This window comes from Canis lupus, chromosome 22, assembly GCF_003254725.2.
Source record: "Canis lupus dingo isolate Sandy chromosome 22, ASM325472v2, whole genome shotgun sequence".
Lineage (NCBI taxonomy): Eukaryota > Metazoa > Chordata > Mammalia > Carnivora > Canidae > Canis > Canis lupus.
This window is the reverse complement of record NC_064264.1, coordinates 52,589,558-52,611,872: the sequence shown is the minus strand read 5'-3', so window position 1 is coordinate 52,611,872 and position 22,315 is coordinate 52,589,558. Positions and strand designations below refer to the sequence as shown.

At 39.5% G+C, this 22,315-nt stretch overlaps 1 long non-coding RNA gene across 1 annotated transcript in view; it reads right to left on the bottom strand.

Annotated features, from left to right (window-relative positions):
* Positions 1 to 881: 881 nt before the first annotated feature.
* The window catches only part of LOC118352005 (uncharacterized), a 36,560-nt gene continuing 15,126 nt past the window's right edge, over positions 882 to 22,315 (bottom strand). The window contains exons 2-3 of the long non-coding RNA XR_004808377.2: positions 20,914 to 21,092; positions 882 to 1,110 (exon numbers count right to left, since the gene is read on the bottom strand). This is a non-coding gene — a long non-coding RNA (uncharacterized LOC118352005). The remainder of the gene's footprint in view (positions 1,111 to 20,913; positions 21,093 to 22,315) is intronic.

Here is a 22,315-nt window from a genome sequence, read left to right as displayed (position 1 = left end):
TTAATTTTCAGTGATGGAGAAAGAAGAAAAAGAACAGGAATTCTAAGTAGCAGAGAAAGGTTCAAGGTTAATTTGATTGGCAATATATGAAATGCCACTTACCTCAGGCCATTTCAAATTGCCCCTCATTCTCTCCACAGTGAGTGAAATGATTCTTTCCAAAGACAGGGGCATCAACTGATAATGGCTGCTATTACATATTCATATACCACTTTACATTCTGTAGCTTACTTGGCAGGAATTCTTACAAGTCCCTCCTCACAGATGCCATGTCAGAGGTGAGGTGGGAACTGAGCGTGCTCTCGTGGGCTCTTTCAACAAACAGAGGAAGAGAAAGACAGGACGGCACATGGGGAAGGGAACCACACCTGGCATGCAGGTGCCCTGTGCCTCTCCTGCCTGCCCTCCCACCCCCACATATATTGGGAGATGCACTATCTAGAGACCTGGTGCTTCAGACATTATTGAGGACCATTTGCAGAACACACGGTTTTAACAACAAGGAGGACGTCTCAGTACTGGGAGGAAAACAAGAAATACATTTTGTGCCTTGAAGAACTCTCTTTCTACATTGGGGATAATTTTTTTTAAATAAATTTAGTTTTTATTGGTGTTCAATTTGCCAACATATAGAATAACACCCAGTGCTCATCCCGTCAAGTGCCCCCCTCAGTGCCCGTCACCCATTCACCCCCACCCCCTCGCCCTCCTCCCCTTCTACCACCCCTAGTTCGTTTCCCAGAGTTAGGAGTCTTTACGTTCTGTCTCCCTTTCTGATATTTCCCACACATTTCTTCTCCCTTCCCTTCTATTCCCTTTCACTATTATTTATATTCCCCAAATGAATGAGAACATACACTGTTTGTCCTTCTCCGACTGGCTTACTTCACTCAGCATAATACCCTCCAGTTCCATCCACGTTGAAGCAAATGGTGGGTATTTGTCGTTTCTAATGGCTGAGTAATATTCCATTGTATACATAAACCACATCTTCTTTATCCATTCATCTTTTGATGGACACCGAGGCTCCTTCCACAGTTTGGCTATTGTGGACATTGCTGCTAGAAACATCGGGGTGCAGGTGTCAATTGGGGATAATTTTATTATCCTCTAGGAAATAAGAAAAAAAATTCAGGGTTTTTTAATGATTAAAAAAAAGGGAAGTCATATCATGAGTTTCTACATACAGTTGAGATTCCCAGTTGCAATGGAAGCAACATACACTTCTCTGGAACCTGAGACCAGTGAAAGAGAGCTAAGTCAATTCCACAATTCCTGCCATCTGGGGGCAGGAGGCACAACATTGGCAACTTATCCCCAGACAGGCCCAGTTACCCCACACAGATACAACCCCAGACAGAGTTCCTAAATAAGCCCATAGAAAGCAGAAGCGTAAATATGGGTGGATCAGCGCACACCCATCCCACGTTGGAAAGAAACAAAGCATAGGGATTCTTTACACAGAATCTTTAGCTTCACATTTTTAAATCATATTATTTGTCTCTGTCTCTGTCTCAGTCTCTCTCTCTTTCCACCCCCTCCTCCTCAGTTATTTACTGACATGGCCAATTGCTGAATTGCTTTTCGTGATTAACTCTCTTCTTTCAAGGTCAGCGATTGCCCTTAGCGTGATGACAGTGCTGAAGGTTAACACACAATTCAGATAAACCCTGAAATGTTGACCCATCATAAGTTCAGTGTAATTAAAAGGTGTGCCTATGCCTGAGCCAACTGCTTGAAACATGTTTTCTAGAAACCTAATGTCTCCGAACTTACCCAGAACATCTGTTCGTGAATTTCTTTCACAGGCCTATTGTTCAGAGCAATTTTCATAAAGCACTAAAAATCTGCATGTAATTAATGACAGCAAATAAGCTTGAGCTTATTTTTTTAACTAACTTTAAATAATAATTCCTGACTTAAAATTAGGAGGAAAGGACTTTCTATTTACATATGGCCCAAGGATATAAGGTAGATTTCGAATACTTTAGGAGTAAATGACTGCCCTGTTGGTAGACTCTGTGTTTTGACACGCATTGGCATTTCTTAAAGGATTGCTCCTTACAGTTATTCTGACCACAACTGTTTTCCATGCAATTGATTTTTTCATTAGTAATGGGATTAGTGCTCCCAGATATATAACACAGAGAGAGAAAATAAGAGAAAAAGAGATAGTCCCACTGAAACTATTCTAGAAAAGCCTTCCCTCCCTGCCTCTAGGCATCATTCCAGGATGCCAGGATGCATTTTGGCCATGTTTGGGTCAGGAGGCACTCAGGGGCATTGCTTAAGGAACATGAGGCAAAACTCTTGATCCATCCAAGTTCAGCAGTAAATCAGTGTGAAATGGCTGAAAGTGAACAAGGAAACATGCTAAGAATGAGGAATGTGTCTGGATAAACTAAATTCATTTTGAAAAATACCTATCTAGGGGTTTGTAATTTCAAATATAGAAATACTTAAAATAACCATGTCATCCAGAATGGTAAGGCCAGAAATTAGTGACCAAATGGACCGAAATTCTGAGAGAAGAGCTCGCCCAGGTAGTGACTATGGCAACCCATCCTTCATCTATCAGACCCAGGGGCAAGGAAGGAAGCAAAATGACAGTTACCAAATCCATTCTGGAACCTCCCATACATGAGCTCAATTGCAAAAATAATGTTATCTTTCTGGCTATTCTCCACATTTTAAAATACTGTTACTCATCTATAAAACAAAGACCATCATACCTACCTATTGTGGTTGCTGTGGGAATTACATGAATAGAAAGAAAGCTTAGCACCATGCTGGACATACAGTGAGCTGTCAACAAATAAATATTGTTGCCATTTCACATGTTTCACTTTTCAGCATTTGACCAGGAATGGATTTTATTGGAAAAGATGTATGTTTGATCATAGTCCTCTTTTCCCATTCACCCTTTGTGCTGCATTCCTTCTCTGCTCCAGGCACTGGGCAGAGCAGAGGAACTGAAGTCCCAGGTGATCAGGATCTTGCCGATACATGATTCACCATGGCGATTGGGGTTCTGAGACTGCAGCCCAGTCAGGCAGTGCCAATTTACAACTCAGGACGCCTTGCCGGCCCAACCTTTGGACAAAAGTGAGTTATTCTGGCAAAAAGTAAATAGACAAAACTTTTGTTTTAGTGACCTAAGTAAGGTCTTTCTCAAAAGGATCCAGGTGTACTCCAAGGGAGTATGATCCAAACAGGAATGTAATCAGTCCATTTGGAAGAACCTATAAGCATCTGAAAGTCAGGAAAATGAAAAATATAGACTCACATAATGGAAAGAGAGCCTCAGGCAAGACTAAGCCATTAGGACTGATGGTTATTCTGGTGCCAAAGACTCAGAGGATAAAAACCTCATCTCCCAGCCCTGTTCTGGGTTTAATCACATTGGTCCACACCCACATCCCTGTTCACACTGGTTCTACTCCCAGGCCACCCTGCAATACACATTTTGCTCAAATATTGATCCCTGCTGCCTCGCCAAGGCCTTCAATCACTGTGCAAGTTCTAAAAGATGAGCAAGTGTTACCTTAGCCTTAGCTAATACTTTAAGTCTAAAAGAAAAAAAAATGCATGACTGTTTTGTGGTCTTTAATACTGATGATTTTTTTTCTGCCTTTAAAACATTCTTTTTGATATAATTCCCTAAAAGAGACCAATTTTATTCACAATAAAAATTTGCTATGTGCAATACCATGGTCTCCTTATAATTATTTACAACAGTTTGGAATAATTTTTGTTGCTTTTATCATAATGTTAGTCTTCTAAACTATCATTCTTACATTTTGAATATTACAAATTATTATTAGTACAAATTTTAAGTCCATTGAACCACTCATGGCTGACCACTGCATTGTATTAAAAATCTTGCACCTTCCCTTTACATTTACAATTATTTGCTTTGTCTTTTGAATGTATCCCATACCTTTGTAAATTTCATCCTTCATCTGCATTAGTACTAACTTTTCCACCTAGATTCTCCTTTTGTAACTACTCAAAAAAAGAAATCTGTAGTAATACCAAAGCAGGAGCTCTTAATGAAATGGAATATTACCAATAATGTGGATGAAAAAATGGAATTTAATAGTGAATTGTAGGACTTTTCTAAGTACCAGATAAAAAGGGAAGCACTTTACACATATTATCTCATTTAATCTTTAAGGCAATCTTATAAGGTGCTAGTGTCATTACACCCATTTTTACAGATGAGAAACTGAGGCTGAGAGACACTAAGCCCTTTGACAAATGTCACAAAACTAAGAAGAGACAAAACTGAGAGTCTCATCTGTCTAGCTACAGGACCTAGCTTTTTAAGCATTATACCACGTGTGTAGGAAATTTTATGTGCACTTTTATGCATGTGCTTTCATGCAAAATAATTTTCATTGTTGAGGCAGCTAAAGGAAATCCCCACACAATGGAATAAAGGCTTTGGCACTTATCAGCCTCTTTAAACTTTCATTTTTTTCCTTCTAATGTACCCCTTGCTATTGCTTGGTTTCCATTCAATCACAGCTAGAATGTCATAAAAGAGGTAATAATACAAATGATACTGAAGGAACACATGCAGCCCTAGCCAAACTCCAAGGGGAAAACAGAACGACAGGAAAGCACAGTCAAAAGGCCCTCACCTTGTGGTGGCTGCTGCCTGCCCAGCACCCTGGCTTTGCAGCCATCAGCTGCACACGGCATAATGAAAATTTCCATCTCGAAGATGTTATTATGGGCCTCATAGAACAATCTGTGTAAGGTCATATTTGCAAAAGTCAAGTGTTCCACAGTCTGTACAGCGTCTTTACCTAATGCAGGATTAAATCACTGGCATGGACCATAATTAACCCTCCAGATTGCCTTAAATGCCAGCCAGCTTTCACTTAGAGAAGTGGCCAGAACATAGAAGGAGTGAGGTATAGAACTGTAGTCAACACACACAAGCAATCAGGGCTCAGAAGCCATTTAAGAAATACCCTTCTATGCACCAGTGTCCTTTCATTTAACAAGTTAGTACAAACAAGAGAAAAGTTAGTGTGTGTGAGTTGGCAACAGTGAGGACTTCAGAGGACCATGTGTGATATTGCCAGATTGTCATCAATGCAACACAGACATCCTTTAGGGCAGTGGCTTCCAAACTGAATTTCCAGAAGCCCTGGCTTCCTGCCTCACAGATGCTTTAGGAATGAGAGTAAAAGGCCCATTGACGGGGGTGACATGTCTTCAATGCTTCCCTCAACCAGTGTGACTTCACTTCTATCTGTTAGGCATGCTGAGGTTTCGCACATGACTTGACTGGAAAGAGTATCTGATGCTAACACTGAAGTTGGAACACTGCTAATTCAGGGCAACTTCTACCTTTCAACTACATGCAGATGGTACTGGTGAAAGATTAAGTATCCTGCCCAGTGAGTGAAGGCTGGATCGTGGCAAAACCTAGGCCAGACACTAGGTATTTGTATTCCTGCTCCAGTGTTCAACTCACTACACCCTGTATCTTCATTCATGGCTTCTGTTCTTTCTACTCCTGCCCTGGGACAGACTTCCATGCTTAATCTTTTCCAATTTGGGTAACACACATACATGTGAGAGAAATACAAGTGGTTCCTTCATCAACCCTTTCAAAAAGTGGGCAGACCTATGAATCACATAAAGCACATGTTCTTTGGAACAGGCATACCTTTGGTGAACTATGTGTGCTTCCAAATCCCATGTTATACATCTGAGCACATGCATATTAATCTGTCTGGCCCTTATTCCTTCAGCAATTACATTGTGTGGTGCGCTAAGCTTTAACAAGCACCTGCACATATTTTGTCTCTATGGAAAAATTGGCCCTTTTGCAGAGAAGTGAGGAATTATTTATCCTACTGGGAATGTTGAAATGTACAATTAGATAGGGCTTTACAGATGATCTGATCCAACTCTTTCGGTCTACAAGTGAAAAAACTGAAATCCAGATATATTAAACATTAAATCAAATGGTGGGTGTCGTTAGGCCAACACTGAAGACTAGATCACCTGATTCCTAGCACTCTTCACGCTATATATTTCAGGTGTGTGCAGTCATGCCTAGAGATTTCAATGGGCCTTAGTGTTCCTTAATATGTTGTGATCCCACTCATAGCTGAACATATTACCTGGCATACAGATATTTGATTGTTCAAAGCAAAGTTATTTGCTTCATTGTATGAGTACCTGTAAGGACCTGTAGGGTTCTTTCCTATAAATTACTATAAATCCTCATGCTTTCCTTCATAGTATCTACCATGATTTTATGATACTCATTCACTCATTATTTAAATGCATTTATTTCTTTAATGCATTTCTTTCTTTTTCTTTCATGCCTTTCTCCCATATGAAAATATAAGTTCCATGAGAGCAATTGCTAGTTCTGTCTTGTTTTAACATTTTTTTCCAGACCCTAGCATAATGTCTAGAATACTGCAGAAGTTGAATGGGTGAATGAATGAATTTCACAATACCCTAAGAATATTTCTATTGCTATACTTATAATATAGTATTCAAGCTATGCATGCATGGTTTTAATAAACTAGGAACTTCTTGAGGGTAATGTTTATGTTTTGTTGTGTTGACAATACCTAACATGTCTTATCAGAACAAAGAAGGCTGTCAATAAATATTTGTCAGATAAAGAAATTTATTCATTTATCAATAAAATCTAACAATCTTGGGTGTATAATAGATACACAAACACACTTACTGATTGCTAAACTGGATGGTTGATTGGCTGATTGATTGATTGATAAAGCTCCATAAAAATCATATGTTTTCAGGGGGTGGCAACTTTAGGAGCCATCTTACTATCACAAAAAAACCTAGTGTTTTCATGAGAACCAAAACATGTTTATTTGAAATATGATTCCCCTGAATTTTATTCTTCTATCTCACCTTTCTTCTCTACTAAAGTTAAAACAGAAATATATCCATTTTGTGTAATAAGTTTTTACTCCTATTCAGGACACTGTACAAAGGTAAATCATTCAAGAGCAGGTTAGAGCAGGCTTCCCCTATATACGTCACTTCAAGTTCATTGAATCATTACTTTGAAAACCAAAAAGGGGCCAAAGTTCAAGGTAACCACTTATGACTGTGAGCATCATGGCATGTAATAAAATAGTCATAGAGCTACTGTTTATTGGATTTGAGAAGGTCATTCTGAGTAGAGCTCAAGGCTAAGTGTCTAAGTATATCATGGGTAATGCCTTGGATTTGTCAGTACCTTTTAAGAACATCTTTGCAAAGCAGATGACAGCCATGGAAATCTGAACACACACATACACACATTCACATAGATCTTTTCCACTAACATTTTGGCTTTTCTTTTGAAATTTTACAACATCTATTCTACAAAATGCAAACATAACAGAGACCATTTCTGAGCAGCTATTGAGGAATGAAGAAGCAACAGGAGTTGGTCTTTGATCTTTCCACCATATTCCAGGTGGAATTAAAAGAATATGCTCTATTTGGCAACTGGTTTGTATGTGGACACATAAGTGTGTGTGTGTGTGTGTGTGTGTATATATATATATACACACACACAATATATACATATATATTGCATATATATGTACAATATATACATATATATAGCCATATATGTATATATATATATTGCATCTGCTGTTAGCCCTGCACTCAGGGGAAACCAAGGATCGATTGGTAATTGAGATCTGCCAATGATTTCAAACATCTCATTTCATGTAATCATTTTACCCTCTTTTCTTCATTATAAACCTTGTTAAAATGTTATTTAAGCTGCTTTCTCTCTCTGTTTCTCCCCATCTATTGGTAAAGGAGTTTTAAAAGCATGAACTCATCAAGGGCAGGCACCAAGACATAATATAATAAAGGTTAAATAAAGGTCTACATACTACACAAACTGTCCTTCAAAGCCTGCATCATCAAAGGCTACCCATATTGTGGCTATGTGACCTACTAGATGGCTCCTACATGAAAAGTAAAATATCCAGCATGCTCAATACTCCATATATTTTGGGTTCAAGCAGGAATGTGCCATACGTGTATGGGCACATTCAGTGAACTGGTTTGGTGAGCCCATCAGAAGCTTATTTGGAAGAGACATTAAGGAGCCACCTCTTAGAGACCTCTTAGAGGAGGCAGGCAGAATGAGCATGATCCAAAGGAAAGCCTCAGCATCAGAGTATTCTCGGACTGAGTCCTGCAGAAAGAGGCACTGCTGGGAGAAAAAGAGGAATGAAAAAAGCTGTTTCACTAATCACACTGCTTAGGAAAATATTCCTCTTCCTCCTCACAGAAATGATGATGATGATGATGATGATGATGACGACGACAAAGGTGAAGGAGGAGTGAGCCAGAAGCCAGAGACAGCTATCATTCTCTACTTCACAATAAGATGTAATGTAGCTCCCATCACCTCAGGACTCCAATCTGTAAATATAGCAGACCCCAAAGTCTACCTTGTTAAAATGGAGAGGTCGCATTAGCATCTGGCAGCAATTGGCATGTTTATAAGCACATCTAGGGAATTTCTGAAATATTCAAAGTCCTATGTGAGCATCTCCAGACAAGTGAAGTTTGGGTCATGTTCATGTTAAAGTGCTCCCATTTGTACCTGGAACACAGGGAGGCCTGAGAAGTCTCAGGACATATATAACTCCCTTTGTAATACCTTAGAAACTTAAATGGCCATTAGATAATATATGAGTTGGGATCTATAATCCATATGATTAAGTGCAGACTGCATTTTCACAAAATTTATTAGCTGTCTATTACATATGAGGACACTGTGCTAAGTGCTCTATGGAATTTAAAAGATTTTTAAAATATGGCACTTTTTGATACTGAACATGATATATTATTGATTGTATATTTGCATACAGTCGTATATAAGAACCCCACCTCCTCAACTTCTACTTTGATGTCTGGCAACTCTAGACCTTCAAGTCACTGCCATGAACCAAATAAGTCAGCTACAAAAGAAACTGTCAAAAAGCCCTTGTACTTTACTCTCAAGAGAAAGAAATGATGTTACCCTGAAGTGAAAACTGCAGGCTTAATACAGTGTAAAAATTTAGAGTCATTGATTTCAAGTTCAGCTTGAAATGGTAACCAATAGCGTAAGAAGGGACAACTGACAGCAGGGAGAACAACGTTGAAAAACTAAACACTACAGCAGTCCCATATTCTTGATTGAGGTTATGGGCTGAGGTACCTCCAGGACTCCAAGGGCACATGTGTGTCAAAACATGTCAACACAATGCGATGCAATGAGCACTGGATATTATATAAGACTGATGAATCACTAAACTCTACCTCTGAAATTAATAATACATTGTTAATCAATTGAATTTAAACTTAAAACAATTAATTAATTAAAAAACATATTGGAACAATGTTCCACATTCAACTAACACCCCCAAGTCATCACAAGTAGGTGAGTTGTATTCTAACTCTTTTGGTGACCTGGGTGACATATAGATACCCCACCTTTAAGATTCTCGTAATGTCTCTAACAATGTGTTCAATTAACTAGTTACAGGCTAAAACCCAGGATATCTCTCATGCAACTACAGAGACAGAGAAATGAAGACCTAGGACACCTGGCCTGACTTAAATGCCAAGTTAGAGATAAAACCAAATGAGAATCTGGGTTCTGACACCTGAGTGAGATATGAATGGCAGGAACAGAGCTTAGAACCTGAACAAAATTTTCATCTCCAGTCTCACATTCTGCAAGTGAAATAATTGAGATCTAGAAAGAGAAGTGACTTGTTCAAGGTCACAATTCAGTGAGCAAAATTGGGACAAGCACTCAGGTCTCAGGAATTCTAAAATTACATTCTTTTCATCAAAATATGCTGCATCTTTTCTAAGACAGTTTAATAGAACTTCCACCCCACAGGCTAGAAACTGTCATCCAGGCTCCCCCTCGCAATTGGCATACCATTTGAAGTAGCTGCTGTTCCTGCTTGCCTTCATCTAAGTAAAACCAGAGTAAGGAAGTTGGTTGGATTAACTCACTATAAGCAAATGTACAGCTTTCAATACCTGAAGTAGATTTTTTTTCTGAAGTAGATATTTTAAGCAATTGCTGCCACATGTGTCTCAATTTGAGAGATTTAATGAGGAAAAATTACATTCTACCCACAACCTCTGGAAATAAGAGTCTTAAAGGAAATGGGGGACGAGATATACACATCTTCCTTTTCCAGCATTCAAATGTTTATTAAGAACCTACTATGTATCTGGGCTCTGCCTACAGTTCAAGTCTGCTAAGATCTTAAATGGAAATAGCTCAGAGTCTCAAAGGGTGACCCCCCAAGTCTTCTAACAGAGCCTGTGAAATTTAATAATTGGGAGGCTATCACCAAATCTCATTATTGCTGCTTTAAATGAAATAGATCACAGTTAATAAAGAGCCTGCAAATTAAAGTAACCCAGCAGTCTTAACTAGCAATTAAAATGACTTTTTTTTTCCTATCAAAGGTGAAACCATATGCTAGAGCAGATTTTGTCACGTACAAGATAAATGAGCAGTTTGGCTCAGCAGGGAATAATTCCCGTTCATATTGAAGGATCACTTTCAGTATCAAAATCTTGTTCTCTCAATGTCAGGATCCTGATACGGATTACCTGAAGACACGGGGGCTCAAGAGCCTTCCCTGTGAGGACCACAAGCACAAGTATGTATTCCCCTCATTTCTCCTCACACCCTCAGAGAAGTAAAGGAAGAAATGGAAGTCTGATATTAACTGGGTTGTGTTCTCAACCTAAATGCCAGCAGAAGCTTCACCTCTCACACTGCCACTTATGGGAGCACCCAACACTGTTACAGAAGTACATAGGGAATGGGAAGCAGGCTGGAAGAGAAACGTGCCTGCCAACATCTAATCTAAATCGATGCCCATTTTATTCAGCCAAAAGCCAAAGACATAGCAGAAGACAAAAAGAAGAGGAAAAAGAAAAAAAGACAAAAATTATAGACGGACAGATGGATGGATGGATATATAGACAGATTTATATACACGTACACATAACAAGAAAGAAATGGATGGATGGCTGGACCAGTGAACTATCAGTATGAAAGAAGACACCCTTGTTAGACTACTACTTCATTCTGGTTGCTGAACATGGAGCTTCCTATGCATCATCTCATGTTGGCATCTGTAATATTATGGCTATTTTACCTATTTCACACATAAAGAAACTATCAACACAATAACATTGTCAGGGTTAGAATTAAAGTCTAGTTCTATGTAGCCACAAAACCTTTGGGTTTTCAACTACCCACATTGCTTCTCATTCAAGGTCATGCTGAAACTTGAAGACACTTGATTAGAAAAAGAATATAAGCCATATAGACTTATTCTGTGAGTGCATAATCATAAACCACACCATCAAATTTACACAATTATTTAACACATGCATTCTACTGAACACCAAGATAAAAAGGCAAGAGAACACAAGAGATTCATCACAAACCTCTCCCTACTTGATGGCAAGCAGGTGAGAAGCACATTTCTGTCCAATATTGTCTTTCACCACCTCTATCCTCCACACCCTCACAGTGCCTACACCCCACCTCCCCCATTTTTCATTCCAGCTGTTTTCACGCTTTGATGTACAGGCAAATTTCCCCAGGTTTTGTCAAAATGCAGATTCTGGTTCAGAAGATCTAGACTCTGAGACCCAGCAGGGCTAACAAGTTCCCAGGTGGTATCATTGCTTCTTGTCTGAGGACCACACTTCAGGTAATTAGCCTCCATTCTATACACCATTGTTAGAGAAAGTCAACATGTTAACTATAAAAGGATATTGAGCATTATTCTCTGGGCACAAACCATATTTAATACATGTAATAAGAAATGTGATGTGAATGGAGGTTCGAACTATCCATATATTTAAAGGAAGAGCATCTGTAAGCTGTGAATCTCTCCAACTATTTCCCAAATTACCCAGCTGCAGTTTTATATTAGTAAAACCAAGAAATGTACAGTAAAGAAAAGATGCCATCTTGATGCTATTTAAATATATATTTACTTCTTATTCTTGATCTTTCACCCATTTAATTTTCTCTGAGAGATAATTCAGGTCACTTTTAAATGGGTTTCAATGTTTCCAGAGCTGCAGCTCATTATAAAAATGTTCACAGCAGATAGAATCTTGCTTCAGCACAGCACTATTTTCACGCTGGCAGACACAGAAATCGGTATGCAGATATTGTACCATAAACATTAATTTAGTATTATGTGGAACATTGATTGATTAATAAATACATAAGCCAGGAAGCCTAATTTAACTCTTAATTCACTTTTTTTTATTTCACAGAGAGGGAAAAATTAATCTAGAAGTGTTGATTGATTGAGAGTTTTAGTCTCGTCTAGACAGCGATGGAAAATGACTATGAACCTGGGACTTTGCAAACTGCATCATTTGCAAAATAAACCCAATCAACAAATTTCATCACACAGTGATTGATGGTCAGAAAGGAAAGGCTGTAGTGACTATGGAGGAAAAGAATATGTAATCATCCAAGGAAGCAGCTCACCATACAGAGTGGATAAAGAACAAAGAATTAGCAAATATTTTCAGCTCAGAGGTGGACACAAATAAAAGAAAATACACTTGAAGTTTTTTTTTAATTAATGAGCATTAGAGCACTCCAGTAGACTAGCAAATTAGAATTAGTACATTGCATTCTTGAGAATGTACAGAAAGTAAACGTATTTTAGCTGTTGTGGTCCTATAGCAAAGACTGCATGATGTAAAGAACCAACTTACATTCTTGCTATGATTAAAAGGTCACATTTAGAACCAAATGTTCTATATCGAGATTTGAATAGTGCTGAATTTTTTCTAAAAGCAAAGGAAGCATGTTCATTGTTCTCTTTTTCTGAAGAGTAGCAATTAAGCTGAGCAAGGCAATTGCTTATAAATTAGACCTGCATCTCCTTCCTGTGATTCTGGTTTTCCTTTCCAGTTCCTATTTACACAATGACAATCAAGGTCAAGTTCCAAGCCCTAAGCCTCAGAAAGCTGACATCAGAATCATCAATACTGTTTGCATTTAGTGTTTTCATGGAAGGAAGTGAAAGGAAGGAAAGAAGGTAACATTTGAGGACCCTACTATAATAAGAACTGTTAAATATTCTACCAGAGATTCTGATCGAAGTTCTCACATCAACACTTTGGGGGTTTTGTTGTTGTTTTTTAAGATTTTATTTTTTTTAATTTATTTTTTATTGGTGTTCAATTTACTAACATACAGAATAACCCCCAGTGCCCGTTACCCATTCACTCCCACCCCCCACCCTCCTCCCCTTCTACCACCCCTAGTTCGTTTCCCAGAGTTAGCAGTCTTTACGTTCTGTCTCCCTTTCTGATATTTCCCACACATTTCTTCCCCCTTCCCTTATATTCCCTTTCACTATTATTTATATTCCCCACATGAATGAGAACATATAATGTTTGTCCTTCTCCGACTGGCTTACTTCACTCAGCATAATACCCTCCAGTTCCATCCACGTTGAAGCAAATGGTGGGTATTTGTCATTTCTAATAGCTGAGTAATATTCCATTGTATACATAGACCACATCTTCTTTATCCATTCATCTTTCGTTGGACACCGAGGCTCCTTCCACAGTTTGGCTATCGTGGCCATTGCTGCTATAAACATCGGGGTGCAGGTGTCCCGGCGTTTCATTGCATTTGTATCTTTGGAGTAAATCCCCAACAGTGCAATTGCTGGGTCGTAGGGCAGGTCTATTTTTAACTGTTTGAGGAACCTCCACACAGTTTTCCAGAGTGGCTGCACCAGTTCACATTCCCACCAACAGTGTATGAGGGTTCCCTTTTCTCCACATCCTCTCCAACATTTGTGGTTTCCTGCCTTGTTAATTTGCCCCATTCTCACTGGTGTGAGGTGGTATCTCATTGTGGTTTTGATTTGTATTTCCCTGATGGCAAGTGATGCAGAGCATTTTCTCATGTGCATGTTGGCCATGTCTATGTCTTCCTCTGTGAGATTTCTGTTCATGTCTTTTGCCCATTTCATGATTGGATTGTTTGTTTCTTTGGTGTTGAGTTTAAGAAGTTCTTTATAGATCTTGGAAACTAGCCCTTTATCTGATATGTCATTTGCAAATATCTTCTCCCATTCTGTAGGATGTCTTTGAGTTTTGTTGACTGTATCCTTTGCTGTGCAAAAGCTTCTTATCTTGATGAAGTCCCAATAGTTCATTTTTGCTTTTGTTTCTTTTGCCTTCGTGGATGTATCTTGCAAGAAGTTACTGTGGCCAAGTTCAAAAAGGGTGTTGCCTGTGTTCTTCTCTAGGATTTTGATGGAATCTTGCCTCACATTTAGATCTTTCATCCATTTTGAGTTCATCTTTGTGTATGGTGAAAGAGAGTGGTCTAGTTTCATTCTTCTGCATGTGGATGTCCAATTTTCCCAGCACCATTTATTGAAGAGACTGTCTTTCTTCCAATGGATAGTCTTTCCTCCTTTATCGAATATTAGTTGCCCATAAAGTTCAGGGTCCACTTCTGGATTCTCTATTCTGTTCCACTGATCTATGTGTCTGTTTTTGTGCCAGTACCACACTGTCTTGATGACCACAGCTTTGTAGTACAACCTGAAATCTGGCATTGTGATGCCCCCAGATATGGTTTTCTTTTTTAAAATTCCCCTGGCTATTCGGGGTCTTTTCTGATTCCACACAAATCTTAAAATAATTTGTTCTAACTCTCTGAAGAAAGTACATGGTATTTTGATAGGGATTGCATTAAACGTGTATATTGCCCTGGGTAACATTGACATTTTCACAATATTAATTCTGCCAATCCATGAGCATGGAATATTTTTCCAGCTCTTTGTGTCTTCCTCAATTTCTTTCAGAAGTGTTCTATAGTTTTGAGGGTATAGATCCTTTACATCTTTGGTTAGGTTTATTCCTAGGTATCTTATGCTTTTGGGTGCAATTGTAAATGGGATTGACTCCTTAATTTCTCTTTCTTCAGTCTCATTGTTAGTGTATAGAAATGCCACTGACTTCTGGGCATTGATTTTGTATCCTGCTATGCTACCGAATTCCTGTATGAGTTCTAGCAATCTTGGGGTGGAGCCTTTGGGTTTTCTATGTAGAGTATCATGTCATCGGCGAATTCCTGATCAAAACTCTTCAGAGTGTAGGGATAGAGGGAACATTCCTCGACATCTTAAAAGCCATCTATGAAAAGCCCACAGCAAATATCATTCTCAATGGGGAAGCACTGGGAGCCTTTCCCCTAAGATCAGGAACAAGACAGGGATGTCCACTCTCACCACTGCTGTTCAACATAGTACTGGAAGTCCTAGCCTCAGCAATCAGACAACAAAAAGACATTAAAGGCATTCAAATTGGCAAAGAAGAAGTCAAACTCTCCCTCTTCGCCGATGACAAGATTTTATTTTTTTAAGATTTTATTTATTTATTCATGACAGACACAGAGAGAGAGAGAGAGTGAGAGAGAGAGTGAGAGAGAGAGAGAGAGAGAGAGAGAGAGGCAGAGACACAGGCAGAGGAAGAAGCAAGCTCCATGCAGGGAGCCCGATGCGGGACTCAATCCCGGGTCTCCAGGATCACACCCCGGGTGGAAGGTGGCGCTAAACCACTGAGCCACTGGGGCTGCCCAACACTTTGGTTTTTTAACCCCATTTTACAAATGCAGAAACAAGATCAGGGATGTTAGGAAAACTGGCCAACACTGCAACCATTTCTTTAAGTTGGATTCTCTGCATGCTCTAAAGCACACAGTTTCTAGACTGTACATCAGAATGACATGCAGAGCTTGTTAAGACAGATTGTTGGGCCCTATGCTCAGAATTCCTGATTCAGTCAATGTATTTGTTTCCTATTGCTGCTATAACAAATTACCACAAATTTAGTGACTTTAAAACACAAGTTTGTTAGTCACAGATCTGTGAGCCAGCACAGCTCAACTAGTCCTCTGCTTAGAGTCTCAGGGGGGGCTGAAATCAAGGTGCTGGCAGGACTTCATTCTTTCTTGGAACCATGGGAAAGAATTTGCTTCATAGGTCATTCAGATTGTGGGCCAAATTCAATTCCTTGTGGTTGTAGGACTGAGGTCCACATAATCTTGCTGGCTGTCAGGCAAGGACCAAGCTTGCCTCTAGATGCTGCTTGCATTTCTTCTCAGGCTTTCCATGCAGCCCCCTCCAACAACACGAGTTCCTCTCACACTCAACCTCTCTGCCTTTCCCTTCTAATGAATCTCTCTGACTCCAGCCATAGAAAGCTCTCTACTCTTAAGGACTCACTGTGATTAGACTGTGCCCACTGAATAATCCAGGATAATCTCCCTAACTTAAAAGTTCATAAACCTCAATTGCATCCGCAAAGTTCCTCTTTATGTGATACACTCACAAGATCCACGGATTAGAGGGTGGATATTTTGGTGGTCCCTTCCACTTATTGTATCACTCCAGGCTAGGGTCCCAGAATTTCCATTTCTAATACATTTCTAGCTGATGCTGATACTGCTGGTCCAAGACTATGCTTTGAGAACCCCTGCCCTAGCTTCTTCTACTCCAAATGTGGCCCATAACATCCACATCATCTAGGAGCTTATTAGAAATGCAGAATCCAAAAAAAAAATTAAAAAATTAAAAAAATTAAAAAATTAAAAAATTAAAAAATTAAAAAAAAAAGAAATGCAGAATCCTGCACCTCATTCCAGACATCGTGGATAAGAAGTTACAGTTTAACAAGATTCCCAGGTAATTTATGCACACATGAAAGTTTGAGAAGCACTATTGGAGGACAATGAAAAACAGGGCAAAACATGGGAATAAAGTATATGTTTTATCTATTCCCAAAACATCTTGGAAAAATACAACTCCTCCCTTGTCCAGTTACTGCCTTTTATTTTTTCTGGACAGGAATGGAGGGAGGTATCTTACCTATGAAGTTATACTTGTAAAGAGATCCTGCACTTTCTGAGTGGCTTTAATTTGCTTCCCCCTACTCCCAATTTTAATTCAAAAGAGGAAAAAACATCTGCCTGTGAACTGAACCTGAGAAATGTTTGGCAGTCTAGAAAAATTGCAGGTTGGATTCGATTATTCATTGGGCAGCTTTGACAGGGACATCCATCCCTTGGTTATATCCAGGGTTTGATGGGAATAGATTTCAAGTGACGATCAGATGGGGTCCAGGAAGAAATACAGTACTGGCCGTCACCCATACCAGAGACAATGTGAGAACTGATAAGCATGGTGTACTCTACTTTTACTTAGCCATTAATAGGATTTCTTCAGTCTTGGAAAAAGTTTCAGCAAAATCTCAGGGCCCCAGAGGAGAAGGAAATATCATTAACCCTTTTATTGAGGATGTTATTGGTTTTCTGTGAGTTACCATTAGAGGAAAGTGACTGTGGTTAGAATAAATTGAAGAAGACTCAGAGTGATACAGACAGCCTGGGACCAAACACTCAGCTAACTTCTATCTCCAGCTCAAAATGCCTGAATGTAATTACTGAAATTTAATCATTAGACAGCCAGAGAATAGTGGAATATGTTTCAAGATGTAGACATTAACTGAAAATTAATTATCTCAAACTCTCCTGCTTTTTCTTAATTTAAGGTGAGATGAAGAGAACAAAACAAAAATGGACAGATGTTTGGGAGTGAAAATAAGAATATATGAGTACAATGAAGTGCTCCAAAGTTAACTCCATTGGTATACCACAAACTGACAATCTCTCTCTCTCTCCCTCCATCCATCCCTCCCTTCTTCCTACTCTCTCTCTTTCTCCCTATCTCTCTCTCTCTCTCTCTCACACACACACACACACACACACACACACACACACACTATGCTGTTTCTTTTTAGTGTGCCAAGCTCCAGGTAATAAACACCCATATCATCTTCTTAAACTGTCCATTTATTCCAGAGTGAGCATAAAGAATCATGTAAATCATTTCTCATTCCCAGCTCATTCTATCTTTGCACATGCTCCTTTTTGATCAGATAAGGAGACTGTGGCAGCATTTCCAACGCAAAACCAATCCTCTAAAACATTGCTAAATTCTCTGTGGGAGCTCAATAATAAAAGTGTCAAGTATTGACAAAGGATGTCAGCAGCCCAGAAATGCTTAATGAGGTACCTGAAAATGTTTGCAAATTATACCAGTCAAGAGTCGATAAGGCAACAAGCCATTCAGGCAAGATATAGGACAAAAGCCGAAGAGATGATAACCACCCCAGAAATCTTGAAGGGAAAAAAAATTCCCACCTCCCTGATCAATGCCATACCCCCGCCCCCCGCACCTACATTTCTGGAAACTGTTTACCTCAAGAAGCATTTACAGAGAAAAAAGAAATCAGTTTCCTGAAACCTAAAGAGTGTTTACTTTTGAAAACCACCTGGGAAAATGGCTTTACTTTCAATCTTTCAGTGATATGCCAGTGTTGTTTTTTATCTGTGTTTAATAGGAGTAGTAGAAGAAATAGGAGAGAGTCCAGATCAAAAGTGGGATCTCTCTGGGGTCACTGGCAGAACACAAGATGACCCTCACTAGATTGGATTTCTGACCTGACAGGTAGTCTTCAAGGGTTGGAATACAGCCAATAAGACTCATGACTTTGCCCTGTATTTGAGTTTGGATAATATTTTAATTGTTTGACAAATGGTTAGTTTAATGTATCTCTTCTTTAGAGCATATGGCACAATATTTATATTTGTTTTTGGATATTGCTATTCAAAATGCTGCTACTTATCAGCAAGTGTCCTCTGGATCTTCATCTGTAGGCTTCACTGCAGTGAAGGTCAGCACTGCACTTTTCCATATACACACCATCATGTAAAGGATTTTCTAATCCCTATCATGACTGTTCCCCCATTCCTTCTAGTTTCCATCAATCTAATTGTTCTTCTTTCTCTTCCCCTTCATGTCCCAAGCAGTTCATTTCTCAAGTCATTAGCTAGGGCAGAGCAAGGTGAGAAACTACAAAGATGGGAATGAGACAGGACCTTGTTAGCCTGAAGTGAGCTGTGAGAGCCCCAACAGGGTCAGGAGAGTGCTTACCCAGGAGGGGTAAGGCAGTACTGCTGTGGGAGTGGGGCATGGGGAAGGAAACTGCAGTGGTGATAAAGATCCTTACATACTGAGGGATCAATTAGTACACTAATGTATTAAGGGCAAGGGGAGCCAGGTTTCTCACTGTCTGAGAAGGAGTTTACAAACACACAAAGGGAGAAAACTAAATGAATGCTACAGTGTGGGATTAAAAGTGGAAATATTCATATTAACTCATGTTTTCATATATAAAGATGGATTTTACAGTATAGATGCAAATGCATAGGGATGTGTGTGTGTGTGCTTGTGTGTGCATGTGTATGTGCATGTATGTATACATATACATTCCCTAGTTCCAACCACTGTGATAGCTCACAAGGAGTGAGATTATAGCAACAATGAGCCCACTCAGCACCCAGATCCTGACTTCTAAATACCATTTTCCAGGGGTGCCTAGGTGGCTCAGTCAGTTAAGCATCCAACTCTTGATTTCAGCTCAGGTCATGATCTCAAGGTCATGAGATCAAGCCTGGCATTAGGCTCCATGCTCAGCAGGGAATCTGTTTTGAGATTCTCTCTCTCCCACTCTCACTCCCTCTGCCCCACCCTTTGCTCGCACATGTGTGTGCTCTCTCTCTAAAATGAATAAATAAGTCTATAAATAAAATACCATTCTCTACTTAAAAAAAAATCCAGGGCTCGTTGAAGAAATGATTAATTCTAAGACAGGACCCAGGAAATTACAAAGTGACCCTGTGATATCTCATTAGACTAGCGAGCAATAGAGCACTCAAAGAATGCTGGGGCCAGATCAGAATATAAGGAAGCTTGCCTGAGCTATTTCCAGCCAAATCAGAGACAATCTGAGAATAAAAATAAATAATGACAATAAATTATAACTCTCCGAATAAAAGAGGAAACCTATGAGTTCATACTGATATAAAGTAAGAAAAAGAGAGAGAGAAAGAGAGAAAGTTTGGTAAGGAATGGGTTATTTCCATGATTTTGAAGTACCTGCCTGAAGTACTTATTCTTTACAAAAGGCAAAATAGTTACTTGACAGTGGGGAAGGTTGGCAGATACAACATTAATCAACGGATCACTGCGAATATTATCAGTAATGGAACAAACACAAATCATTCACAGCCTTGTAAGATGCAATGAGAAGACAGCAACACTTCCGTGACCCTCTTCCCTGCAGTGTGTAGCCTGGATCAGAGTACAAGCAAGCAGGGGACAAGCTCACATAGAGGAACGTACTACAGAACAGTTGCCTTGCAGTCTTCAAAAGGGTCAAAGTTATCAAAGTCAAAGAAAGGGTGAAAACTGGCTCCAGAATGAAGGAGAGAACAGAGCTGAGGCAACTAAAGGCAATGTGGGATTCTGAAGTGGAAAGTTTTTCTCTAACAGGCATTATGGGGAAAACTGGAAAACTTAAATAAGGTCTAAAGATTTGGTGGTTTAAAAAAAGAGAGAGAGTGAGAGGAAAAGGTTCTTTGTGCTGTCCTTGCAACTTTTCTGGGAGTTTGGGGTTCTTTTCAAGTAACTAAAAATAATCTGTGAAAGAAAGTTAATAAAATCACTTGAATCTTAACAATTCTCTCCTTTGGGGATTTCATTCATTCTAAAGTCTGCACAGTCTTCACCTACCTCATTTATGAGATGATTTTCTGCATGAGTGACCTGTTGGTACATGACAAACCATCCCAAAACATTGTGGCTCAAAACCACCATCTACTTAGGTCAGTATTCTGTGGGTCAGAAATTTCAGATAGGGTCAGCTGGGATTCTTCAGGGAGACAGGGCTGGGCTTACTCACGTGTTTGTAGTCAGCTTCCAGGCCTCCAGGTGCTCCTGCTTCATGGAGTTAGCGGGTGTCAGCTGAGACCACAAAGGTCAGCGGGCACCTGTTGGTCAGGACTTAGTCAGCTGGGCTGGGCCTGTTCCCATGGCTGCTCAGGGCTCCAAGAAGAACAAGACAGCAAGGATGATTTCTACCTGTTTGCAAGAAAAATAAGAATATATATTTTGTAGGATTTTCATGGAGATTATACAAGATAATGCAGTGTTAGCCCTTAACACACAGTAGGCATTCAATAATCTTTTCATATTCTCTATCCCTTCCCGAGCTAAAATCTACTCCCCTCTTGGAATTTCTCTCTTGATGTGTTCTCAATGGTCCTGACTGTGGAAACACTGTGATCATTTTCAAACTGTCCTTTCCCTTTACTGATTCATATGCAGCCTGCCCACCTAGAGCAAAGGGCTTATATCACAGCCCTCTATAACTTTTTTTTTCATTTTTAAAAGGTTTTTATAATCAAACGCCGTTCATTCCACTTCTGCAACCTTATTCAGCACACTAGGGGATGAATATCTCACCTCTCCAGCCTTTTGCCAGAGCTGAACTTTTTCCTGCATCCCCTGCTTTGGGCCTGTCAGCATCCACAGCCAGGTGGGTCAGATTGTACACCTGAGAGTTCCTCCTCAGTGTGCCCAAACACTTGACTCAGATGATTCACCTCAAAGCTTTGGCCTGGTGATATAACACAGGGCTCTAGGTAACTGGACTACTTAGATTCAAATGTCATCTCCAGCACTTACCAATTATATGGGCATATACAAGGTCCTTAATTTCTCTTAGTTTCCTCATCTATAAAATGGAAGTGATGACCACAGTGCTGCCTTATGAGGTGTTGGAGGATTAAATGAGAAAACCTACAGAAAGCACTTAGTCTCTGTCAGGTACCTGTCAAGGGCTGGAATATGGGTTAGCCATGCCTATTACCCCCTTGAGCTGATCCTTCCTTTACTCACTGTCTCTACTTGCTGTTCCCTTGATTCAAGCTCTTACCACCAGCTAGAGCAAGCATCATTACCATCTAACTGAAACCCAGCCAGGCATGGCCTCCTCAAAACCATCCTCCCCTACCCACACCAGAGAAACCAGTGCAAGGGGGAAAGGCCCAGATAACTTTTCCCTACTAAAAGCCTCACCGATAGCTATCTTCCCAAACTATTTGGGATTAAGAATCAGCGTATTTTCCATCCAAATATCAATTAACAGAACATATCTTTGTAAAACACAATAAAAATTGATTACAGGAAATTTTTCATGTAAAAAACAAAAGCACAAAGTATAAGCCCAAGATTTCTATTAGATTTAACAGGCATAAATACTCCCTCAAATTGCTTTGGAAGTTTTAAACACACTTATTCCC